The 24,631-nt window shown below is 49.7% G+C and overlaps 1 protein-coding gene across 6 annotated transcripts in view; it reads left to right on the top strand.

Moving 5' to 3' along the window:
- MEGF11 (multiple EGF like domains 11) overlaps positions 1-24,631 on the top strand; it is a 344,857-nt gene that overhangs the window by 28,518 nt on the left and 291,708 nt on the right. The gene's annotated exons all lie outside the window — the stretch shown is intronic.

Here is a 24,631-nt window from a genome sequence, read left to right as displayed (position 1 = left end):
ATGAGGTAGTGTGGGAAACATTCCGGATAAACCGCAAAGCCCTGGCATGTTTTCTGACAATCCTGAGAAGGTGTAACCCACTGCTGTCAACAGCTATTCCCCACGGGCTGTGGACGTCCTTGGAACCTTCTTCCAGAATGGGGGCTTTCAGAGCTCTCTGTGGACTCGTGTGTTTTCCGCTCTTCTGCCACCTTCCTGGGAATCTTGCCCAGGTAATAATTTCCTGAAGGAGGAAAAGAGCCTGTCAAATGGGAAAACAATCTTCTGACTTAACCGTTGGCCCCCTGCAACCTGTGCTGTCAGCAGAGCCTGAAGCCCTGGCGGGCTGAGGGCTGCCTCTGGGTACGTGTAAGTGTGCGCGTGTGTGTGAGTGTGCACGTGTGTGTGAGCGTGCATGTGTGTGAGTGTGCATGAGTGTGTGACTGTGAGCGTGCATGTATGAGCGTGCACGTGTGTGCATGTGTGTGAGCATGCATGTGTGTGCGTGTGTGACTACATGTGTGAGACTGCATGTGTGAGGGTTGCGTGAGTGCATGTGTGACTTGCTTGTGTGCGTGTGTGCGTGTGTGACTGCATGTGTGAGACTGCAAGTGTATGTGTGCGTGCATGTGTGAGAGAGTGTGTGGGAGTGTGCATGTGAGTGCACGTGTGAGTGTGCATGAGTGCATGTGTGACCGTGTGTGTGCATGTGTGAGAGCATGCGTGTGCGAGTGCATTGTGAAACTGTATTTGCATGTGAGCATGCATGTGAGTGAATGCGTGAGTGTGCGTGTGTGAGTGCATGTGTGACTGTGTGCATGTGAAAATATGCATGTGAAAATATGCATGTGTGCGCACGCGTGAGTATATGTGTGAGAGTGCGTGAGTGCCTGTGAGTGTGTATGTGTGTGTGAGTGCATGAGTGTATGAGTGTGCGTGTGTATATGTGTGTGAGTGCGTGTGAGTGTATGTGTGTATGAGTGTGAGTATATGTGCGAGTGTGTGTGCGTGTGAGGGTGTGCGAGTGCGTGTATGCATGTGAGCGTGCATGTGTGAGTGCACGTGTGTGAGTGCGCATGAGTGCATGTGTGACTGTGTGTGCATGTGTGTGCATTTGTGAGAACATGCGTGTGCAAGAGTGTGCATGTGTGAGGGCATTGTGAAACTGAGCATGCATGTGTGAGCGAATGCTGTGAGAGTGTGCGTGTGTGAGTGCATATGTGAGTGTGCGTGAGTGTGCATGTGTATGTGTGAGTGTGTGTGCGCATGTGTGCGCACGCAAGTGTGAGTGCATGTATATGTGTGCGTGTGTGAGTGCATGTGATTATATGTGCGAGAGTGCATGTGTGTGTGAGTGTGTAAGTGTGCATGTGTGAGAGTGCACTGTGAGGGTGTGCATGTGAGCGTGCATGTGTGTGAGTGCGCATGAGTGCATGTGACTGTGCATGTGTGAGAGCATGTGTGTGCATTGTGAAACTTTGAGCGTGCATGTGTGAGTGCGTGTGTGAGTGCATGTGTGAGTGTGCGTGTATGTGTGTGCATGTGAAAGTGTGCGTGTGTGCCCACGCGTGCGTATATGTGTGTGTGAGTGCATGTGCGTGTGAGTGCGAGTGTATATGAGTGCATGAGTGTATATGTGTGAGTGTGAGTGTGTGAGTGTATATGTGTGAGTGGGCATGTGTGAGTGTGAGTGAGTGTATGTGTGAGAGTGCATGTGTGAGACTGCATGTGTGTGTGAGTGTGCATGTGTGAGTGTGCATGTGAGTATGTGAGAGTGCATGTAAGTGTATATGTATGAGAGTATGCATGTATGTGAGTGCATGTATGGGAGTGTGCATATGTGAGTGCATGGGTAAGCATGTGTGAACACATGTGTGATTGCCTGTGTGAGCATGAGTATGTGCACTTGTGCTTCTGCAAGCGTGAGGATGAGTGTCGATGTGAAAGTGTCTGAGTGGATGTTTGTCCAGATTCACGAGCCTGTTTGTCCGTGAATATGTGTGTGGCTGTGTGCACGTCTGTCTACGTATGTAAGCTGTTTATGTGCATGCATGTGTACTTCAAGGTGTGTGTCCACATGTGAGTGTGTTTGCAAATGTGTATGCCTGTGTGTGAGTGTATCTGCGTGCTTGTGTTCTTGTGGGCATGATAGTGTATTGTGTGACTGTGTACGTGACCGTGTGTATGTGCATGTCTGTGGTTGTGAAGGTACATGAACTATTTATGGGAGTGTGTGTGTCGCGGTATGTGAGTGTAGGCTGATGGATGTGTGCCCGTGTATGAGCGTGTGTACACGAGCGGTGACCTGATGGGTCGAGCCCACTGCGTCCCTGCTTCCAAAGGTTTTTTTTTTTTTTAAGATTTTATTTATTTATTCATGAGAGACACACAGAGAGAGGCAGAGACACAGGCAGAGGGAGAAGCAGGCTCCATGCAGGGAGCCCGACGCGGGACTCGATCCCAGGACCCCGGGATCATGCCCTGGGCCGAAAGCAGACGCTCAACCGCTGAGCCACCCAGGCGTCCCCAAAGGATGGTCATTAATGAAGAATTTTGATTATGCAAACCTGTGGGGGAGCCTGGTGGGGTGTAGGGTGGGGTCGCCATGGAGCGCTCGCCTCCGCCTTCTCGCCGGGGCCTATGACAGCGGGCTGCTACCCAGTGGGTCCCTCCGCTCCCATTTTCCCAGGGGGGCGGGGAGCTGGTGTCTGTGGCCTTTCTGGGACAAAATGGAGTGTGGTCTCTGGGCAAGGGCGCTGCAGAGGACTCTTTAGGGCAGGCTGCTCCTGCCTCCCCCCGTGACAGGAAATGGCTCCTGCAGGCTGGGCCTTGGAGCTGCCCCCCATGGGCACTTGGTAGAGGTGCTGGGCTGCGAGCAAGTGTGACCCCTGCCAGGCCCCGCCCCGCAGCCGGGAGAGCTCCACTGTCCAGGCCTGTCCCTGCTGCCCACCTGCCTCCCTGTCTCGGTCCCGCGGACGGCCAGAGCGCGCTGCCCTGTCCTTTCTTGTGCCCACGTCCTCCAGCAGTCAAGGAGCAAAGACCCTTTTCCATGGGGGAATTGAGGGGTGATGCGCTCTGGCTGAAGGGAGAGAGGGCTGGGCAAGAATTTTGTAATTCAGGGAGAAATGGGTGCCTGGGGGTGGAGTTGAACTTTATTAAGACTTGCCTCTCACTAAACCTGTTCCTGAGATTCACTCCCCAGTCTTGGGAAATAGTCCTAGCTAATCCTTTTTACTTTTTTTTTTTTTTTAAGATTTTATTTAGTTGGAAAGAGAGAGAGAGAGAGAGAGAGAGAGAGAGAGAGAGCACAAGCAGGCGGAGGGGCAGAGGGAGGAGCAGACTCCCCACTGAGCAGGGAGCCCAACACGAGACACAGGGCTTGATCCCAGGACTCCGGGATCATGACCGGAGCCAAAGGCAGAGGGAGAAGCAGGATCCCTGTAGGGAGCCCGATGTGGGACTCGATCCCAGGACCCCGGGATCCTGACCTGAGCCAAAGGCAGCCGCTCAACCATCTCAGCCACCTAGGCGCCCCCTAGCTAATCCTAGTATAGAGTCTACACTACGACAGGTACCTTAAATGTGTTAATTCACTCAATCTACGCAACAGCCTGATGAAGTACCTAGTATCCCTTCATTTTACAGGTGACAACACCAAGGCTCAGAGAGGTGAGCTCACTTGTCCAACATCACCCAGCTGGCAGCTGGCAGAGCTGGGATTTGATACTAAGTGGCTTTGTTCTAGAGACTGCTCTTAATTGCTATATTCTAAGTAGAGAGTTATCCTGCTGTTGATTGAATTCACTCCACGCTGACTGATTCAAGGAAGGAGGTCGTGGTCAACGTTTCTTGTGCCAAGTAGGGAGCTGACATCCCGAGGGAGGTTGTAATAGTGGAATAAAGATGCTCCAGAAAAAAAAAAATGAAAAAGATGCTCCAGGTAAACAAGCCTTGGTAGAGGGGTGTCCAGGGGCTCAGACTACTGGGGCTCAGCCCTTCTTGTGCTGCCCCCTCCGCCATGTAGTAAGTGTCCAACAAGTGATTTTAATTTTGTTTAGTCATTATTATTTAAAAAAATTTTTTTAAAGATTTGATTTATTTATTCATGAGAGACACAGGGAGAGAGAGAGGCAGAGGGAGAAGCAGGCTCCATGCAGGGAGCCCGACGTGGGACTCGATCCAGGGTCTCCAGGATTACACCCTGGGCTGAAGGCGGCGCTAAACCGCTGAGCCACCTGGGCTGCCCCTATTATTATTTTTTAAAAGATTTTATTTATTTATTCATGAGAGATACAGAGACATAGGCAGAGACACAGGCAGAGGGAGAAGTGGGCTCCCTGTGGGGGAGCCCGAGGTGGGACTCGATCCCAGGACCGTGGGATCACGACCTGAGCTGAAGGCAGGCACACAACCACTGAGCCACCCAGGGATCCCTCAACAAGTGATTTTTAATATGAAAATACTTTTGGTAACATCTTTATTGAAGTATCGTGCACATCCCATACATGTCACAATTTAAGTATACTATTCAGTGGTCTTTCGTGTATTCACAGAGTTGCGTGACCATCACCACAATCACCCCAGAAAGGAACCCGATATCCACCCACAGTCACCCCTATTCTCCTTTTCCCAGCCCCTGGTGACCCCTGATTTACTTTCTGTCTCTGGATTTGCCTGTTCTGGACATTTCACATGAATGGATTCATACATGTGGTCTTTTGTGACTGGCTTCTTTTGCTTAGCCAAACATTTTCTTTTCTTTTCTTTTTTTTTTAAGATTTTATTTATTTATTCATGAGAGACACAGAGAGAGAGAGAGAGGCAGAGACACAGGCAGAGGGAGAAGCAGGCTCCATGCAGGGAGCCCGATGCGGGACTCGATCCAGCATCCCGGGATCATGCCCTGGGCCAAAGGCAGACGCTCAGCTGCTGAGCCACCCGGTGTCCCTTAGCCAAACATTTTCAAGGTTCATCCATGTTGAAGCACAGACTATTACTTTGCCCCTCTTTTAGTCCCGAATAATATTCCACTGTATGGATATGCCACATTTTTAAATCTGCTCATCAGTTGGTGGATGTTTGGGCTGCTTCTGCCTTTTGGCCACCATAAATAATGCTGCTATGAAGTTTGTGTGCACATTTTTTGCATGGATATATGTTTTTATTTATTTTGGGTATGTATGTAGGGATAGAGCTGCTGGGTCATATGGCAACTCTGTGGTTAACATTTGAGGAAATGCCACAATTTTTTTTACAAAGTGGCCGCACCCTTGTACATCCCTCCCAGCGGTGTGTGAGGTGAGGGCTCCAGTTTCTCCACATCCTCATCAACGCTTGTGTTTTTCTGTTCTTTTGGTAGTGGCTGTCTTGATGGGTGTGGGGTGATAGTGCATTGTGGTTGTGATTTGGGTTTCCCTAATGATTAGTGACATCGAGCCTCTTTTCATGCTTGTCAGCCATTTGTTTTATCTTCTCTGGAGAAGTCTGTTTAGATCATTTACCCATTTTTTTTTAAGATTTTATTTATTTATTCATGAGATACACAGAGAGAGGCAGAGTCACAGGCAGAGGGAGAAGCAGGCCCCATGCAGGGAGCCCGACGTGGGACTCGATCCCGGGTGTCCAGGATCACGCCCTGGGCCGAAGGTAGGCACTGAACCGCTGAGCCACCCGGGCTGCCCCATCCTTTGCCCATTTTATTTATTTATTTATTTGCTCATTTTAAAATCAGGTTCTAACAAGTTGGTTGAAGGAAAGAGTGTAGGAGTGGGTGAGGGAGGGAGCCGGCCTTACCACATATCAGTGGTGGTGCCACTGGGGCTGCCAAGCTGACTTAGGACCAGTCCTTGCCCTCGGCGAGCTCGTGGCATAGAGCTGGAGACAAACAGACTTGTGGAATCAGACAGACAGACAGGTGCTTGAACCTGGGTCAGGTAAGGAAGCCTTCCTTGAGGAGGAGCCATTCGAGCAGGATTTTTAAGGGAGATGGGGAAGTGCGGGTTGAAGAAAGGCCGCGCAGATGGGAGTACTGGTCCTGGGATGAGCAGGCTTTGGGATAACTGGGCAGGTCAAGGCAGCATGAGCCTCTGGAGATGGTTTTGGAGACAAGGGGAAAGAACCAAGGGAGGTGCCTGCCTGCACGGCTGAGAGATACGGAGTGGCAGCAGCTCGACATGGATTTAAATTTGCCATCAAAACCCGGCTTGTCCTCAAGCCCTCCTAACAGATTTGCTGAAGCTGCTGCTGTGGTACCGAGTGGGTCCTTTTATGTTTCAGTAATTATCCTGTCACCCACCAAAAATAATTTCATCCCGGGAAGAAGGAAGGTTTGGCGGTATTGAAAACTGCTGCCGTGGAAGTGCGAGTGGCCTAATTGGGATTCATAAATCCACTTTTTAACAAGCACAATTAGGAATACTTATTGCAGGCCAGCTTGAAGAAATCAGGAAAGTGCTGTTCGCGGGGGCATCTTTTATGTGGCTTTATTTAATGGGATGGAAGACTTAGTTTGATCCTGGCATCTCAATTAGTTACGAGGGGAGGAAGTCTCAACTTGAAAGTGGAATTTTACCCTAAAGTTCAATTCTGAGTAGTTTATTAGGCAATGTTATGATGGGAAGAGAGGTGTTCTACATTGTTCTTTGAGGGGGGAATGCTAAATCCCCATAAGTTTGGGGAAGGATGAGAGAGATCCCTCAAAATCAGACTTATGGTATGGGCAAACACTCAGATAAGGAGGGTTCTATCCCTCCCCCCTTTGTCTGCTTTATTTTCACTCTGCTACACCACTGCAGTGGGGAGGGTGGCAGTCTGATGAGGAAGGTTGAACTAAGGCTTAGGATAGTTATGAAATTATGTGAGATCTGGAAGTAGCGGGGGAACGGGGGTACATGCAGCAGTGATCAATGGAAGGAGAGACCTTTGTGGGTTAGAAGAATCTGGAGAACTTTCAAGGGAGAAGCAGGGTTGAGTTGGGGCTGGGAGGGTGGGTAGGATTTAGGAGTATAGAAGGAAGAGAGAGTGCTGGAACTACTGTGGGCTCCCGACCCAGGCAGCCTTCTCCCCAGAGGAAGGCAGGCACAGCCCTCAGCTTTGATGGAGCTTGGCTGTGCTGGGACCCATGCGGAGATGGCCTGATAGGAAATGGGAGGCCTGGAAGCTAGTCCTGCCCCTGCCTCTGTCTCACTGTGGGACTCCAGGCAAATGCCTCCCCTGCTATGGACCCCAATGTCCTCTTGAATGTGTCCTTTCAGCCTTGGCACTGTGGGGTATGGACAAGACTCTGGCTCTCTACTGAGTTGGGCAGGTGTGGGAGGGACCGAGAGGGTGAGGTTAAGAAGGGATGTTGGTGTTATTGCCTAAAGTGGGCAAAGGAGGCTCAAATTTCCAGGGTGGAAAGATTACACAGTATGAAAAGGTTGAGCCTTTTGGGGATGCAGAGTAAAGAAGAATGTCTGAAGATCCTCACAAGTGTGGGGCCAGAGCACTCGCGTGTCTGATCGGGTCGATTCAGGAAACCCCCATGGAGAGAGAAGATTTCCAATTGCTTCTTGTTAAAATGAATGAATGGGTGGATGGATGGGTGGATGGATGGATGAGAGCATGGTGGGCTTTGTGCCTGGTGCAGAGGCAACATGCTGGATTGGAGTCAGGAAGTCTTAGGTCTGATCCCCATTCTGCCCTCATTGGCCATGTGTCATTGGGTATGTTACTTACCTTTCTGAAATGAAGAGGAAGAGGTTTTTTCCATCTGAAAAATGGAGATTTGATACTGCTTATGTCATAATCTTGCTGTAATGATCAAATGAAAGTGCTTGGCACAAGTAGGTTGGTTCCCTTCTCTCCTTCCTATCCCTCACCCACCTCCTTGACTGGAAAGTTGGGATTCTTACCTGCTCCGCCCCCAGCTGGGGTCTTGGGGCGCTAGGGAGGTATAATACATGTATGAAAAGTACTTTGTAAACTGCACTTTGCAACCATAAAGGTGGTTTTTGCAAAGCCGTTTGGAATAATGCTTGGGGTAATGAGGAAGGGGAAGGCAGGGAGGGGTAGTAAATGGGGTCTCAGAGCAGGAGAGATGAGAGTTTTTGCTGCTCCCTATTAATAACATCGAGGGCTGGGTAGTGGGGGAACTTTGCAGACCTGCCTGGGGCTCCCAGAGGGTGTGTCTGTTTCCCAGGAGGGCTGAGCTTCAGGTGTAGCCCAGCCCTTATATGAGCCCAGGTAGGGAGGTCTGGAAGAGCTGTGTTCTAGAGGAACCTGGGTTCCCAGGAGAACCCTGTTTGACCTTGAAGGATGGAATCAAATGCAATGGAAGGTCCAGAAGACAAATGGGAGGAGTCTCACTGGTTGGAATGAGATCGGAACCAAGATTTACTGTGCACCATCCACATTCTCGTCATGGCTTCATCTCAGGTGGGGTAGGAGTGCGGCCTGTCATTACTCCCACATGAGAATTTGCACGCGAGGAGCCTGAGGCTCAGGGAAGGGAAGTGACTTGCTCACATGGTATAAGTATGGAAACCAGGAATTGACACTGGCACCACACTATTAATTCAACCACGGATCTTGTTGGCATTTCATCAGGGTTTATGTGCACTCACTTTGGGCGTGTATCTGTGAATTTTGTCCTATGTTCGGATTCAGGGAACCACAACACAATCGGGATACAGAGCTGGTGGATCACCACCTCCGCCCTGCAAAAAACAACAACAACACAACAACAACAACAGAACTCCCTCATGCTCCCCCTTTCACAGTCCTACCTTCCTTCCTGACTCCCCTGGTGACCGCTGATCTGGTTGCCATCACTCCCATTTTGTCATTTTGAGAATGTCATATAAATGGAATCACAGAGTATGTAACCTTTCGAGGTTGGATTTTTTTCATTCTGCATAATTCTCCGGAGATTCATCCAGGCAGTTGCGTGTATCAATTTGTTCCTTTTTATTGCTGAGTAGTATCCCGTGGTGTATTAGTGTCCTAGGGCTGCTGAAACAAAGAACCACAAACCAGGTGGTTTAAAACAACAGAAATTTATTCTCCTGTAGTCCTGGAGGCCACAGTCTGAAATCAAGGTGGCAGCAGGGCTTAGCTCCCTTGAAACGCTCTAGAGAAGAATCTTTCCTTGCTTCTTCCTAGATTCTGTTGGCTGCCAGGAACCCTTGGTGCTCTTGGCTTGCCAGGTGCATTGCTCTAATCTCTGCCTCCGTGGCCATGTGGCCTTCTCATGAGGACATCAGTCGTTGGACTTAGGGATCACCTTTAAAAAACGGATTTTATTTATTTGAGAGAGAGAGAGCATGAGCAGAGGAGGATGGGCAGAAGGAAAGGGAGAAGCCGGCTCCTCTTGGGGCTCGATCCCAGGACCCTGGGATCATGACTTGAGCTGAAGGCAGACGCTTAACCAACTGAGCCACCCAGGTACCTCTAGGGTTCACCTCATCTTAATTAATTATATCTGCAAAGACCCTGTTTCCAAATAAGGTCATATTCTGAGGTTCTGGGTGGATATGAATTTTGGGGGACATTATTCAATCTAGTATATGTGGAATGGGTGTACTGTGTGCGTATAATCATTTGCCATTGAGGATATTTTGGTTGTTTCCAGGTTTGGGCTATTACAAATAAAGCTGCTATAAACATTCTTGTGTAGGTTTTTGTGTGAACATAAGTTTTTATTTCTCTGGGATACGTGCCTGAGAGTGCAATTGCTGGGTCATATGGTAGTTGCGTGTTTAGTTAACAACAACAACAACAAAAACCTGCCAAACTATTTTCCAGAGTAGCTATGTCGCTGTAAATTCCTACAGCAATGAGGAGTGACCTAGTATCTCTCTCTCTTTTTTAAAAATGTATTATTTTATTTTTATTTTATTTCATTATGTCCCAGTATCTCTATCGACCTAGTATTGCCAGAATTGGGTGTTATCACTAATTTTTATTTTAGCCATTCTAAATGGCATTACATTTCAGCCTTAATTCTCATTCTCCTAATGCCTGATGATGTTAAATATCTTTTCATGTGTGTATTTGCCATCTGTGTATCCTCTTTGGTGAAGTACTTCAAGTTTAAGCATTTACCTATTTTTAACATTTTTTCATGTGGATATCACATCGTTCTAAAACCATATGTTGAAAAAGCTATCCAGTCCTTGCAAGCTTCATTGTGGTGGAATAAATAGATGTTTAAGACCGCTTTTGCTGGTAAGGAAGCCACAATCCAGAGAGGATGAAGGACTTGAAGTTAGGTTTGAAGTTTGAAGTTAGGCTGCACATTCTCAACAGAGTGGGAGCTGACATCCAGGTTTCCATGGTCCATGGTCATACCCATTTTAAAGATGTGAAAGCTGAGGCTAGTTAGTGGCACAATAGGCCCTGGCTTCCCACCAAGGGCCAAAATCAGCAGACAGGTAAGACAACAGGATAAAAAACAAGTTTAATGTTTTTTTTTGTTTTTTTTTTTTTTAATATTTTATTTATTTGACACAGAGAGAGTCCAAGCAGAGGGAGCAGCAGGCAGAGGGAGAGGGAGAAACAGGCTCCCTGCTGAGCAAGGACCAGATGTGGGGCTGGATCCCAGGACCCTAGGATCATGACCTAAGCTGAAAGCGGAGGCTTAACCAACTGAGCCACCCAGGCACCCCCCAAAAGTTCAATGCTTTAGAAATAGAACTTGTATTTCTTGTCCTACACCTCATCCCCCTGTTGAGCCTCATCTAGCAGGAAGGGGCGATTGGCTGTCAGCAGGGATCAGAGAAGTTGGTCCCAAATGGGAAGGGCAGGTGTAGGTGCAGACTCCAGGGATTCCCTCCTCTTGGCTTTGGGAGCATCCGACTCTTGCTGGAGAGCCCTGACTCTTGCTGAGGGGCCGGCCGTGTTTGGGAATGATCACTGTGGCCCTGAGAGCAGGCTTTTAGCTTAATTGAACCAAGTGTCTTAAAAAGGCAACTCATCAGTCAGCTTTCACTTTGTCCCTTTCATTTAATTGTGTTTTCCTCTAGGGATTAACCAAATCACTGTAAATGCTGGGTGATTCTGGATTTTTTTCTCCATTTAAAAATTTTGGGGGTGCATAGACAGGTGATTGTCAACTGTAACAACGCAGCTGAGAATGATGAAAGTCTCTTTCCTTACTTGAACGAGGCTCTCAATAAATCTCGTAAAATGGCAGCACTTATATCCTGTTCTGTGAAGGATACTGGCAAGATGCGCCAAGCGATGCTGAGAGCCCAAGGGAGCCTGGTTTTTGGCATAAGGGCCCACAAAATGACAGTTAAAGCTGGGGCCAGTCGGGATCGGGAAATGATCTTTCTCAATTACTCATCTAGGGCCTTGTGATCCAGAGTCTTGCCTTTCTGGAGGCTTCCTGGGGAAGCATGGCACCAGGAGGCCTAAGTGGGACAGTTCTGCAGGACGGGACCGCCTGCACAGAGGCAAGTCTTTCCCCCTCTCTAGGTCCCTTTGGGCATGAAGGAACAGGCTAGACAAGGAGTTTCCTTTTTTTTTTTTTTTTTTTTTTTTAGTTATTTATGATAGTCACAGAGAGAGAGAGAGAGGCAGAGACACAGCAGAGGGAGAAGCAGGCTCCATGCACCAGGAGCCCGACGTGGGATTCGATCCCAGGTCTCCAGGATCGCGCCCTGGGCCAAAGGCAGGTGCCAAACCGCTGTGCCACCCAGGGATCCCTAGACAAGGGGTTTCATGTCACCTTGACTTCTGTGGCACCTGCCACATCAGGGATTGTCTCCCTCGTGCCCTGGTATCAACACCTGTGGGGAGTGAGGGCGGTGAAGTGGGGCAGAGGGAGGAGCTGGATGGTGATGGGGTCACACCAGAGGCCTCCCCTCTCCCGGGAGCTCTCATGCAGGGGTGGCCCACACAGCTGACCCAGTGTGAGGCAAGGGGCCAAGCCGTGATAGCCACCCTCCCTGTGGCCAACTAACCAGTCATTGGATGTAGCTGCCTCTAGGTTTGGGTTGTGACCTTGACCCAAGTGGCTCTCTCTGGCTGAGGGTTATTCCTAGAGAGGGACTTGGAATCCCCCAAGTCCCTGAAGGGGGATCCCGGTGGCCCACCATAGCCTTCAACACATTCCCCCTCTGGCCTCCCTGTCCAGGTACCCTGGCTGCAGATACGTCAGCCTCGGTGGCAGATAAACAACCTCAGCGTCTGCACTCCTGACTGTCAGCTGGCTCTGGCCCGGACCAGGGTCTGAGCAGAATAGAGTTGTTGGTACCTGTCCGCTGCTTCCCGTCCTTGGCTTACCTGGGGCTTGTGCTGTGCCAGGGGAGGATGAGGCTGGGGTGAATTTGCCCAGTAGGGCCCGAGAAGATAGGCAGCATCCTGTCTGGTCTTCATAAATGTTGCTGAATGCCGACTAGGTACCAGGCACTGGGCACAGTGTTAGCGTGGCAGGTGCAAGGAGTCTCAGTGTGACCTGACTTGTCTGTGACCCCGTGTCTCCTTCCTGTGGTGATGGGGTGTCTCTTAGGACCAGAGCCATAATCCTGGTTATGGATCCCCCTACACTGGACAGCGTGTGAGTTTTAAGGGAAATCTGGAGTCCTTCCCCAAAGACCCCCACCAGGCCAGCGGCTGCCATGGAGAGCTATCACTCTTATCTTAGCATCAATGGAAATTCCAATTTACGGACGATGGTTTTGGAGAGACTTGATGACAGGAGCCATCAATCTTTGCATTTCAAATTTATTTTATTTTATTTTTCCAGCCTGGGTGCCTGTTCTGCTGTGAACTCTATCTGTCTGATCAGCTTGCAGGCAGTCGAAGGAGAATGGGTGTCCCCTTGATATGGGGGGTTTATGTGTATAATTCCCTTTAATTCATCCCAGACAGCGCTTTGAGAGCCAGATTGGAGAGTGATTTTCAAAGTCTTTTGCTGGAGTTCAAAGATGCATCTCTCCAGCTGGACCAGTAAAGTATAAGAGCAATTTGCCATGAATTGCCAATATGGAGTGATTCCTAGGACTTTCGGGGGCACTAGCTCTCTGCCCTTCCTTACCTCCCCCAAGCAGAGGCTGGGACTGTGGCTTAGTGTGTCCAGAGGGCGCCTCTTCCCCGTGCTGCCTGGGCCCCGTGCACCCCAACCCACTGGTCTTCACCGACCCCTGGTCCCGTAGACTGTCCTGCTCCCCATTTCAATCTTATTTTGAACCGGTGCTGATGCCTCATTTGCTGGGGGGACTCCAGGTCAGTTGTGCACTCTGGTGCTGACAAAACCTTTATCCTGAGTGTATGTCTTCGCACTTTATTTGCCTGTATGATAAATGCAATTTCCACATCAAGACTATCAGTCATTTTCTGATGTGATCTGTGCAGCTCTGCCTGAATTGAATCAGCTCCTGTATTATTGTGACAGTTTATTTGGTGAAAAAATGAAATAAGATGTATAAATTAAAGTGGAGGTGTGCTTGGTGTAATGTGGAGACTCCAGGGGCTCAGGTGCCCCTGCTGGCTGGTGTCCAGCCTCCCCAACTCCCTGCACGGGGCTCCCAGCTCTACAGCTCCCTAAGCTCAGGAGAGAGGCCAGGGCAAGCCCCCCAAGTGATGGTTGGGGGGAGGTAAAGATGCTGGGGTATGTCCAGAGAGGAGCAGATAGAAAGTCAGGATGCGCTGAGACTGGAACTCAGGCTTAGCATTCAAGTCTTAATGCAAAGGGCTAGAGGTGGGTGGGGAGGGAGAGGCAGGAGAGAGAGAGAAAGAGAGAGAGGAAGAGAGGGAGAGGAGGGGGAGAGGGGAGAGAGAGGGGAATGAGGAGAGAGGGAAAGAGGAGAGAAGAAGGAAGGGGAGAGAGAGGAAAGAGGAGAGAGGGGAGGGAGAGAGGAGAGAGAGGGGAGATAAAGGAAAGAGGGAGGAGAGAGAGGAGAGAAGGGAAAGAAACCAAAGAGGAGGGAGAGAGGGGGGAGAGAGGAGAGGGGAGGGAGACAGGAGGGAGAGAGAGAGAGAGAGAGAGAGAGAGACTCCTGGACTCCTCATGAGTCGGCCTCCCCACTGCTCTTGAGCCCTAGACAGGCGGGATCCTGCTGACTCAGGGTAGAAATCCTTCTCTTTTTCCTCCTCTCCCCCTCCCCGCCCTCGCCTCTTCTTCCTCACACACCCACAGCGCTCCAGCCCTGAGCTGGGCCCTGGGCACGGCTGTGTGGGAGGGAAGGGCAGCCCCCGGAGGCCCCATATATGCAGGAAGCGATGCCCACAGTGGGGGTGACAGGGAAGGAGGCAGACACAGCAGGGCGGTGAGGAGGGCGGTGGAGGCCTGCAGGAGGAGGGGGTCCCTCTGCCCGAGGAGTCCTTGGCAGTCCTGGGTCCTACCTGGCCAGCTTTCCACACAAGAAATTTCAGTCAATGGGGCCGCCGGGTCTCTCCCTCCATGCTCTGTCCCTGTTCCTCCTGCTGTGTCATTTCCAGCTGCCATTGCTCAGGCCTCAGCCAACCCAGGGAAACCAGGGCCTCCTCCCTGCCCAGGACCCCCAGAATATGTAGCCAGAGTGTTTGCCTCCCAGCCCTGGGAGGGCTCAGCCACCTTTGGTCTGGGGGCAGGACCTGCCTGAGCAAGGACAGAGACAAAGTTTTGCTCGGATGTCACCCCCTCCTGCTTAGTCTCTGCCCCTGGATACATCCAGCTGCCTCGGTCTCAGGAACGGGGTGGGGGGCATGGTCCATTTTCTCCACCTTGGACAGTGATGAGATGAGGATGGCTTCCCCCACACTGGGGACCGGGCCTGGGGCCTCTGAATTCCATGGGATACCGGTAGTGTTCCCCTGCGGGGAGGAGCCGGTCCACTTGGCCACTGGCCCACCGGAGGCAGAACTGAGCTCTCCAAAATGGCATTGTCCCAGATTAATAGCTATTAGCCGCGCGTGGTTATGTAAATTAATTAAAAACAAATAAAATGAAAAGTTCAGTTCCTGGATGGAAAAAGAGACACCCCGCAAACATCGATCAGCGGAAAGCACGAGTGGTGTATTAATATCAAAGTCCGCTTCAGAGCAGGACAGTTACCAGGGGCGGGGAGGGCCGTGGCCTAGTGATAGGAACGTGGGTCCTTCCTGAGGACCCGGCAATCCCAAATGGCACGCACCAAGCAGCATGCGGCAGAATGCACGGAGGACAAGTTTTTTCTGGGATCACGACAGCCACATTTCAGATGCTCCCAAGCCGCGTGTGGCTGTGGCCGCTGTATTGGAACATTTCATCACTGCACAAACTTCTGTTGGGCCGCGTTGCTCTACGTTGTTCACCCTGGGTCTGTTTTGTTTGCTGTCATATCCCCGCCATCTAGAAGAGTCAGTCCCCAGTGCCTCGTAGCAGGTTCTTGATGTTTTGGAGACTTGAGGAGCTCCTGCCCTGGTGCTGCCACCGCCTCGCTGTGTGACCTTGGACATGTTGCTTCACCTCTCTGGGTCCCTTCATCCATCAATCAAAGGATGGTGTCATCTCTGAGATCCCTTTCAGCTTTAATAAGCTATGACCAGAATTTATCTAGTTGGCTTATTTCATTTATTTTATTCACAAGGAAGGGTCAAAGAGAGCCGGAGAGGACAAAGGAGCAAGTTTGATTTTTAATTTCAGGCCTGAGTTAGCTGCAACTCACCAGCAAACCATCTCCTCTCCCCCCCGCAACCAAGTGTAGGGATTTGCAAGGTCCCGTGACTTGTCCTCCTTGCCCTTCCTTGTGCTACAATTTCGGACACCAAACAGCTTTTTGGCTCTCCCCAGCTCCGCCTTAAACCCCAGGCAGATCTGCAAAGCTGGGAAGCCGGCCGGGGCATATGAGGGCTCACCCCTCTCCCACAGCTTGGCCCTCCCTCCCGCTGTCCAGAGCCTGCAGCCTTGCCTGCCCAGCCTCAGTGGAGTCCGGCCTGCTCCCCATGTGGGCTGAGGGAGTCCCTGGCCGTGGGGATCCTGGGCCCACTGCTGCCTCACAGCCAGCAAGCCTCTGGGGGCTGGCTCAGCCATGGCAATGCCACTGCAGGTGGAGACCAGGCTCAGAGCTGGCAGTGGGGAGTGGGGGAAGTGCCTCCCCGTGTGCCAAGAGGAGGAAAAGAAATGTAATGTTCTCCAGTACTGGGCCCCAGGCAGAAGGAAGGGCCGCCCTGTCTGGCTCTAGGGCTCTGCGGCTGGGGGGTTGGCCACGCCAGGAGGAGAAGCCCTCCTTTGTCCTCTGTCCTTTTCCTTTCCTGGGGACCTAGGGCAAGGGCAGAGGCAGGGAAGGCGCTCTGGCTTCCCCTTGGCAGTCAGTCCCCCCAGGACATACCTAGTCAGTGCCACTGGGAACAGGAGGATCCGAGGGGGGGATGGCAGGGGGAAGGAGGTGGGCGATCCTCCAGCGGTGCCAGGTGTGTGCTTCTGGGCCTTGGTGTGCAAGGGACACGTGTGATAGGTGTCCTCCACCCTTCTGGACCTCCGATTGCCTCTCTGTGCCCCTTGGATTGCCACATGTGCCCCCCACACCCATCTCTGTACTCCGTGGCATGAGGGAGCTCACTTTTGCATGGGCCCCAGCTTTCTGCCTCCTGGTTGGGTTTGGCCACTGGGAGGTACTTGGTGCATGAGAAGGTGGGAGGAGAGAGGTTGGAGGGTTTCTTCCCTATTCCCCCCCACCCTGCTGTGGGGCTCTGGTCTGGCAGGAACTGCACCCCCCCACAGCTATGGTCCCCTCCTCCTCTGCTTTGACTTTCATTGGGCTCCTGCCACCATGACTCCTCACTGTGCCTGTTCGGGACTTGGGGTGATAGTATCTTCCCACCATTGCAAGTCCCGGAGTGTTTTTAACATTCTTTGTGGATTCCCTCAATCCTGCTCACACCTCTGCAAATAGTCCCCTTCAGTACACTTTGCTCAGTCCAACGCCTTTGAGTGGAATTCTGATGGCCTCTTTGAGTCTATGTATATCTTAGGATTCCGTTTCATGAGGTCTGTGCCATGGGTCTCTATTAGTGACTTGGATCCTTAGGACAACAAATCAGTGTGTTTTTCTCTGACTTCTCTGGCAAGAAGATTATTGTAGGGAAAAGGACATATCCAGGCATTTTGAATATACCCAGAGGAGGGCAAGGAGCTGCCTCTAAGAGGCTCCCTCACGTACCATGTTGGTCAGGAAAGCATCTTAGCCAGTGTTGTAGCCATAATATTTGACAATTCATACATCACAGAACTCGCCAATCAGAGTAGGGCACTGAGTGCTGGGACCGGGCTCCTGGCAGAGTCTAGAACAGATGCTGATCTTAGCATAGCTGTTGAGTCTGGATCAATGTAAACTGCTGGTGATCCGTCCTGGAACACATCTCAGCTTTGCTCTCTCTCCTGTAACATGGGGCTGGGTTGCACACCAGCAAGATGCTGCTCATATTGGTCTGGCTATAAAGGTCCCAGGGAAGGGCATAGCTGAGGAGATACACAGGGACAAAAGAGGGCACAGGAGGTTATCCCATCATCCCACAGCCACCCTGGGCTCTAATGTCCCCAGGATTTGGGCACGCAGCGAGAAGGCCCAAGGTTGCCTAGTGCCCAGCACCTCAAAGGATGACAGCCAGAGCAAACTTTCTTTTCTTTATTTAGCTAACATTTCCTTTTTTTTTTTTTTTTAAAGATTTTATTTATTTATTCATGAGAGACAGAGAGAGGCAGAGATACAGGCAGAGGAAGAAGCAGGCTCCATGCAGGGAGCCTGATGTGGGACTCGATCCCAGGTCTCCAGGATCAGGCCCTGGGCTGAAGGCGGCACTAAAACTGCTGAGCCACATGGGCTGCCCTGTCATTTCTTATTGCTCCAAAGAGAGTATCTTCACCCTGGTCTCTAGAAAATAGAATCTGAGGCCAAAATGTGTTGATACTTTATGGAGGAGTGCAGTCCTGGGGAAGCAGGAATGAGGGAAAAAGGATGTGGGCCCAGGAAGGAGGGAGAGCAAGTATGAGCAGTGCATCACGGAGCGAGCTCTGCGTGTGGGTGCTGAGCTCAGCGTGCCTCACCTTGTCTTCAGACAAGCTGAATGCACACCTGCATCCAGGGCAAGAAAGGAGAAGAGATTAACCCCAGCTCCTGTCTCCCCATGGATACCACCTTCTTATGCTTCCGAGTTGCCTGTGTGTGGGTGCTGAGTGGTTCCTGGGGTTTCTCACATCTTGGTGGCAACAGGAAAGCCCCAGGGCAGGAGCATGAGACCAGGTACTGGGGGGATGTGCCCAGGTGAGGTCAACAGAGGCTGGACAGAGCCCACACAGCACCGGCAGTGGCTGGGTAGGACACGTGGCCAACTGCTGTGAAGACAGGTGAGGCCAGAGAGTCTGAGAGAGTGATTAGATGTGGCTGATACAAAAGCAGTCTGACTTGGCTGGCTGGGAGACCCTTGACTTTCTGGAGTGCAGCCCACAAAGGATGATTTCCTTTCTTGTGGTCCGATGGCAGAGGCTTGTCTTGGAGAAAAAAAATCTGAAGAGAGAGCAATTTACTGTGTGTATAGTGGCTCCAGGGAAGGGGTTGATGACAGTGGGAGAGGAGGTGCCCAGGAGGTTGTTGCATAAGAGTGGAAGAGCACGCACTGTGCTCCAATGTCATCCTCGACTGCTCCTTCTTTCTTACCAACTGTGACTTGTCCCTTTCCTTTGTCCTTTGTCCTGCGGGGTCAAGTCTAGTTCTTTCTGGGCCTAGTGGCCCTGGAGATGTTTGTTGTTGGGAATTATCTGGAAGGTAGAGATGTGGCCATTTTTGCCTTTCATTTGAGTGTGCATCCTGCTCATGAGAGGAAGACGTGGCATTGTGGTGAGAACCCCAGGCAGGAATCTATTATCTGGGTGGCCTTGGGAGAGTATGATGTTTTCTTTTGGGACTCAGTTTCTCCATATATGAAGCCAGATGATCTTGAAAGTCCCGTCCTTCTTTAAAATTCAATCTATATAGCATGCGCTTGATTCCCCTTGAGTGTAGTGGATTGTCTCACTCATACCTCCCTACCCTGGTGTCCATATAGCCACGGTTCCACGTCACAGCATAGTTGGAATATTTGGGATGTGGGTGGTATGGAACATCATGATGATTTCTGGTCCCTGTAGGGATCAAACTTTGGTCCTCTGGTTCTAGCACTCTCCAAGTGCGTCTGAGAAGGCATCATTCCCAGGCAGGGCTGGGACCAGTGAGGTAAGTGAGAACCCTAAGGTTCACACTTATGGACGTGCTCTCTCTTGGGTGCCAGCCCTGCACTTGCACACGACTCTGAGAGCCAGTGTCTCCTTATTTCCTTTTTTTTTTTAAAAAGATTTTATTTATTTATTTATTTATTTATTTATTTATTCATTCATTCATTCATTCATGAAAGATACAGAGGAGAGAGAGAGGCAGAGACATAGGCAGAGGAAGAAGCAGGCTCTATGCAAGGAGCCCGATGTGGGACTCGATCCCGGGTCCCCAGGATCACGCCCTGGGCTGAAGGCAGGCGCTAAAGCGCTGAGCCACCCAGGGATTCCCTCCTTATTTCCTTTTTTGAATTAAATTCCTATTTCGAGAGACTTGTAGATGCACATGCAGTTGTAAGAAATAATATCTTTTACTCGTAAGAAATAATATCTTTTACTCGGTTACCTCCAATGTTAACATCTTGCAAAACTATATATAGTACAATATCACAACCAGGGTATTGACATTGGTACAGTTGAGATACAGAACATTTGCGTCACCACAAGGCTGTTGCTCTTGTATAGCCACATCCACTTCCTTTCCATCCCCCCAGGTAATGACTAATCTGTTCTCCATTTCTATCGTTTTGTTATTTCTTGGAATCCTATAGTATGCAACATTTTGTGATTTGTTTTTTTCACTTAGCATAATTCTCTGGAGATTCATCCAGTTTGTTGCATTGCATAGTTTGCTCCTTTTTATTGTTTAGTAATATTCCATGGAATGTATGTACCATAGTTTGTTTTACTGTTCGCCCACTAAGGACATCTGGGTTGTTTCTAGTTTCAGGCTATTATGAATAAAGCTGCTATAAACATTCTTGGGTAGATTTTGTGTGAACATATCTCTATTTCTCTGCATGGTTAGTTTTTAAGGAAACTGCCAAACTGTTTTCCAGAGTGGCTGTATCCTTTTATTTTACCACAAGCAATATATTAGTGATAGTTTTTCTACATCCTTGGCTGCATTTGGTGTTATCACTATTTTTAATTTTAGCCACTCTGGTTGGGGTATGTTTTAAACCACTTTGCCAGTCTCAATCTCCCTGCTACCTTTTTTTTTTCAATCTCTTTTTAATTTGGTGTATTTAGGCCATTTACATTTAATATAATTATTGATTTAATAGGTCTTAAGTCTACCATTTTATTTTTGTTTTTTGTTTGTTTTTGTTTCTCCTTTCTCTGTTTTCTTTTTCCTGCTTTCTGGGCATTACTTAAACACTTTTTAGAAATAATTTTGATTTATCTATGGTATTTTTGTGTGTATATCTTTCTATAGCCTTTTGTAGGAGTTGCTCAAGGCATTTTATTATGTAGATATACCTTAGGACAGTTCCTGGTGTCATTTTACCAGTTTGAATGAAGTATAGAAACCTTGCATCTTTTTCATCCCTGTAACTTTCTTATTTATAATATAGTGTTTAATATCAACATCATTTCAATGGTATACAAAACTTTACTTCCATATAACTGCATTCCCTCTCTCTCTTCAGTGCTATTGTTTGTCATACAAATTACATATTTATACATTGTGTGCCCATCAACACAGATTTATAATTCTTGCTTGATGCAGAAGTTGCAAACAAAAATAGATTTAAACTGTCTTTTAAAAACCCAGGGAAGTCACCATCATGTGAGGTCTTGAGGTCCCTTGTTGGCCTGTTTCCTCCTTCCAGTGTTCCCAGTCTTATGATTGTTTTACATATAATGTCCAGACTTTTTAGTTGTACCCAGCAGGAGGAATAGGGGACAGTGCATTTTTGCTATCTTTTGGGAAGCGGAAATCCTTAAATTTTGCATCTTGTTGTCTCATGCTAGACTGACTCTCTTCTGAAGCAGGGGAGATGCATAGAGAGGACAAGACTGAACATTTATTGAGGACCCACTGGGTGTTACATACTTCCACATGTAAAGGTTCATTGAGTTCTCAGAACTTGGTAAGGATAGTTTTATTATTTCTCTTCTATAGATAAGAGAAAGCTGAGGCGAGGGGAGCCTGGGTGGCACAGTTGGTTAAATTTCTAACTCTTGATTTCAACTCAGGTCATAATCTCAGGATTGTGAGATTGAGCCGTGCATTGGACTAAGTACTGGGTGTGGAACCTGCTTAAGATTCTCTCTCTCCCCTTCGCTCTGTTGTCCCCCGACACACACACCTTGTGGGCATGCACACACGTGCCTATACTCTCTTTCTCTAAAAAAACAAAACAAAACAAAACCCAACAAACCTGAGAGCCAAAGAAGATCATGCAGATAGGAGGGACTGTGCTGGCTTTGAACTGAGGCTCTCTGACATCGGTGCCTATACACTTTCCACTAGAACTCACTCAGCAGCTAAAATCTGTGTCTGCCCCTGGCACCATGAGACTGGGAAACATTCTTTGTGACTCTTCCTTTTTAAAAGAAGTGTTTAGTTTTTGTATTTATTTTGTTTTACTTTTTATTAGGAAAATCTTCTAAGGCATAGAAAAATGGAAAGAATAGTACAATTAAAAATCCATATACTGTGACCAACATTCAACAATTGTTAATGTTTTTGTATATTTACTTCATCTATTATCTTTTTTGCAGACTCACTTTAAAGTAAATTACATCATGATATTTACTCCTAACCGTATCAGGATACATTCCCCCAAATAAGCACATTTTCCCGCATAATCACAAAAGCATTATCACAACTGGCAAAATTAGTAATTTCTGAACATCCTTTTTTTTTTTTTTTAAGATTTTATCTATTTATTTGGGAGAGAGAGAGAGAGAGAGAAAGCGGGAAGAGCAAAGGGAGAGGGAGAAGCAGACTTCCTGTTGAGCAGGGAGCCTGACATGGGGCTCGGCTCCATCCCAGGACCCCAGGATCCGATCTGAGTCTAACAGACTGAGCCACCAAGGTGCCCCAGTAATTTCCTAACATCTTTTAATACTCAGTCCATGTGAAAGGGGATCTGAGAGGTCATCCTGCATGTATGCATAGTATATGTTGAGGATGACCCAGGCCTTGTGCATGAGTTCCTCCCCTGGTACCCCAGAGTCTGACCTGAGTGCCCTGCTTCCTCCCTATTTGACAGTTCCAAATGAGAGAACAAAAGTGGACTCGTGGCCTCTTGAGCAAGCAGACAGTGGTAGGTGCAATTCAAAGCAACTTTTCCCCTCCACTGTGGAGGATTTATCATGTTCTATAAACATGGTGTGGTGGCCTGCATGAGAGGAAGACCCTCGGACCCAATGGGTCAGTGCTCTGATCTCTGATCTCCACCAAGGTCTCTACTGCTGCCCTACCAGAAAGTGGCGGAGTAGACAGGCTGGTGCAGGTGGGAGCTTTGCAGAAGGCAGAGGAACAAAGCAGAGGTGCTTTGAGGTTGCTGGCATAGGCAGAGAGGTAGGGGGACTGGGGCTGGTGTTTGGGGACTAAGGCTCCAGGAGCCTCTCTCCCTGAGGTGTGAACCAAGGATAGGGCTTTCTCTAGCCAAGACTGGTGCTGGCTGGGTGCGGTTGGGCTGTTTTACGTGGCCAGATGCATTTGGTGAGTTCCATTAGGCCCTTGAGGGTAGAAGGGCCAGGTCAGCAAGGCCCTGACCTGTTACCATTCCTACGTGGCCTTCATATGTGTGCTTTGATGCCAGCAGGCCCGGCTGTCCCCCTCTGATGAGACGCTCACCTCCCATTGGGGACCAGAGCACCAGAGGAAGGGGCACAGCCCTGCCAGGTGGTCAGTCCTGAAGGAAACCCAACCACAGGCACAAAGGGCGGTTTCCAGAAAGGAAAGGACATCCTCAGCATTCCGTGTCGGGTTGCTGGTTGGGGCCCGAGGTGTTGCTGCTCGGGACACAGAGGGAATAGAGAGGCTGGGTGGGCAGGATGTGGGGGAAGCTGGAGGCAGGTGCAGCGGGGCCCTGAGAGTGGTGGGGGGATGGGGGGCAGTCTGCCAGGCCAGCTGCAGGGGCAGGAGCACTCCCCCCGCTTTCTCACTCTGGCTGAATGGCTGTTACGGGGAGAATGGAACTTGACCTTACTGACGATTGCTCAAGTGCCCACTCACCGCGGACATGATTGCTCTTCATTGCTAATAAATCACTGTAAAAACACAGAGGTCCAAATGGGCCGCTAAGCCAGCACTGGGTGTTGATTGCTCTAATGGCTGATGGCCGTGTGCAGGGCGTGTGTGTGTGTGTGTGTGTGTGGTGTGTGTGCTTATATGTGTACACGTGTGGTGTGTGCCCATGTATGGTATCTGTGTACGTGTGTGTGCGCACTGGTGCATGCTTAAGCCCTGTGTGTCTGTGATGTGTGTGTGTGTGCATGTGTGTTAGGGTCTCAGCACTTAACGTGGCTTTGGCCACTATCTGTCATTCCTCTTTCTGGACACCCCTCTCCCTGCACTGGGATAATGGCCAGGTGTGGGTGCAGGGATCGTTTGTGTTTTTTTTTAAAAGATTTTATTTATTTATTTATTTCAGAGAGAGAGAGTGTGCATGTGCACAAGCACAGGGAGGCACAGAGGAAGAGAGAGAAACAGGCTCCCTGTGAAGCAGGGAGCCCAATATGGGGCTCTATTCCAGGATCCTGGGATCATCACCTGAGCCAAAGGCAGACATTTAACTGACTGAGGCACCCAGGCACCCCTGGAGCAGTTTTTTTTTTTTTAAGATTTTATTTATTTATTCATAAGAGACACACACAGAGAGAGAGGCAGAGACATTGGCAGAAGGAGAAGCAGGCTCCCTGCAGAGAGTCCGATGTGGGACTCGATCCCAGGACCCTGGGATCATGCCCTGGGCTGAAGGCAGACACTCAACCACTGAGCCACCCAGGCATCCCTGGATGCAGATTTTTAATCATAAAACATTTTAGGGTGTTAAAGACACCTTCTGGAAATACAGTGCTTGTGCAGGAGCGTTCACATATGTTGCAGGGTAGTGTGACTTCTTCTGTGGGACCTCCCACCTCTTGTCTGTCTGCCGCTTCCTCGCATCCTAGAAACAGCCCTGCACACCTGCCCTTTCCCTGTGGCCTCCTACCCTCTGCGGCTCTGAGAGCAGCTGTGGGCTGGGGTGCCCTCCTGACTTCCCAGCCCCATGTGCAGGCTGGAGGCAGAAGGAGGTAGGGGGGAATGGAATGGAGGGAGAGGGCTGTGTTACTGAGGCTAAGGCCTGGAGGAAGAAGCAGGAGATGGTTTGGTTGGCCTGGGCCTGGGGTGGGTGGGTGGTGGCTTCCTGGCCAGAAGCCTGGACCTTACTGGGGTTTCCCCGAGGTGTGGGGGCTTCTATTCCAGGCCTGTTGTTGGGCATCAGTGTGCTGCCCTTTCAGGGACGCTTCTGATCACGAGTGCCATGGAGGCCTTTTGGTCCTGACCACAGCCACCTTCCAGATGAGGGGTGTAAGCAGGGTCGGCCCAGCCAGCTGGCCTCGGGTTTGTGTCTAAACACTTCTGTTTGGCAGTAGGGAGGGTAAGTTGAGAGGTGCTTT

The sequence above is a fragment of the Canis lupus genome, chromosome 32 (genome assembly GCF_048164855.1).
Source record: "Canis lupus baileyi chromosome 32, mCanLup2.hap1, whole genome shotgun sequence".
Classification (NCBI taxonomy): domain Eukaryota; kingdom Metazoa; phylum Chordata; class Mammalia; order Carnivora; family Canidae; genus Canis; species Canis lupus.
This window is presented reverse-complemented; position numbering and strand designations above follow the sequence as displayed.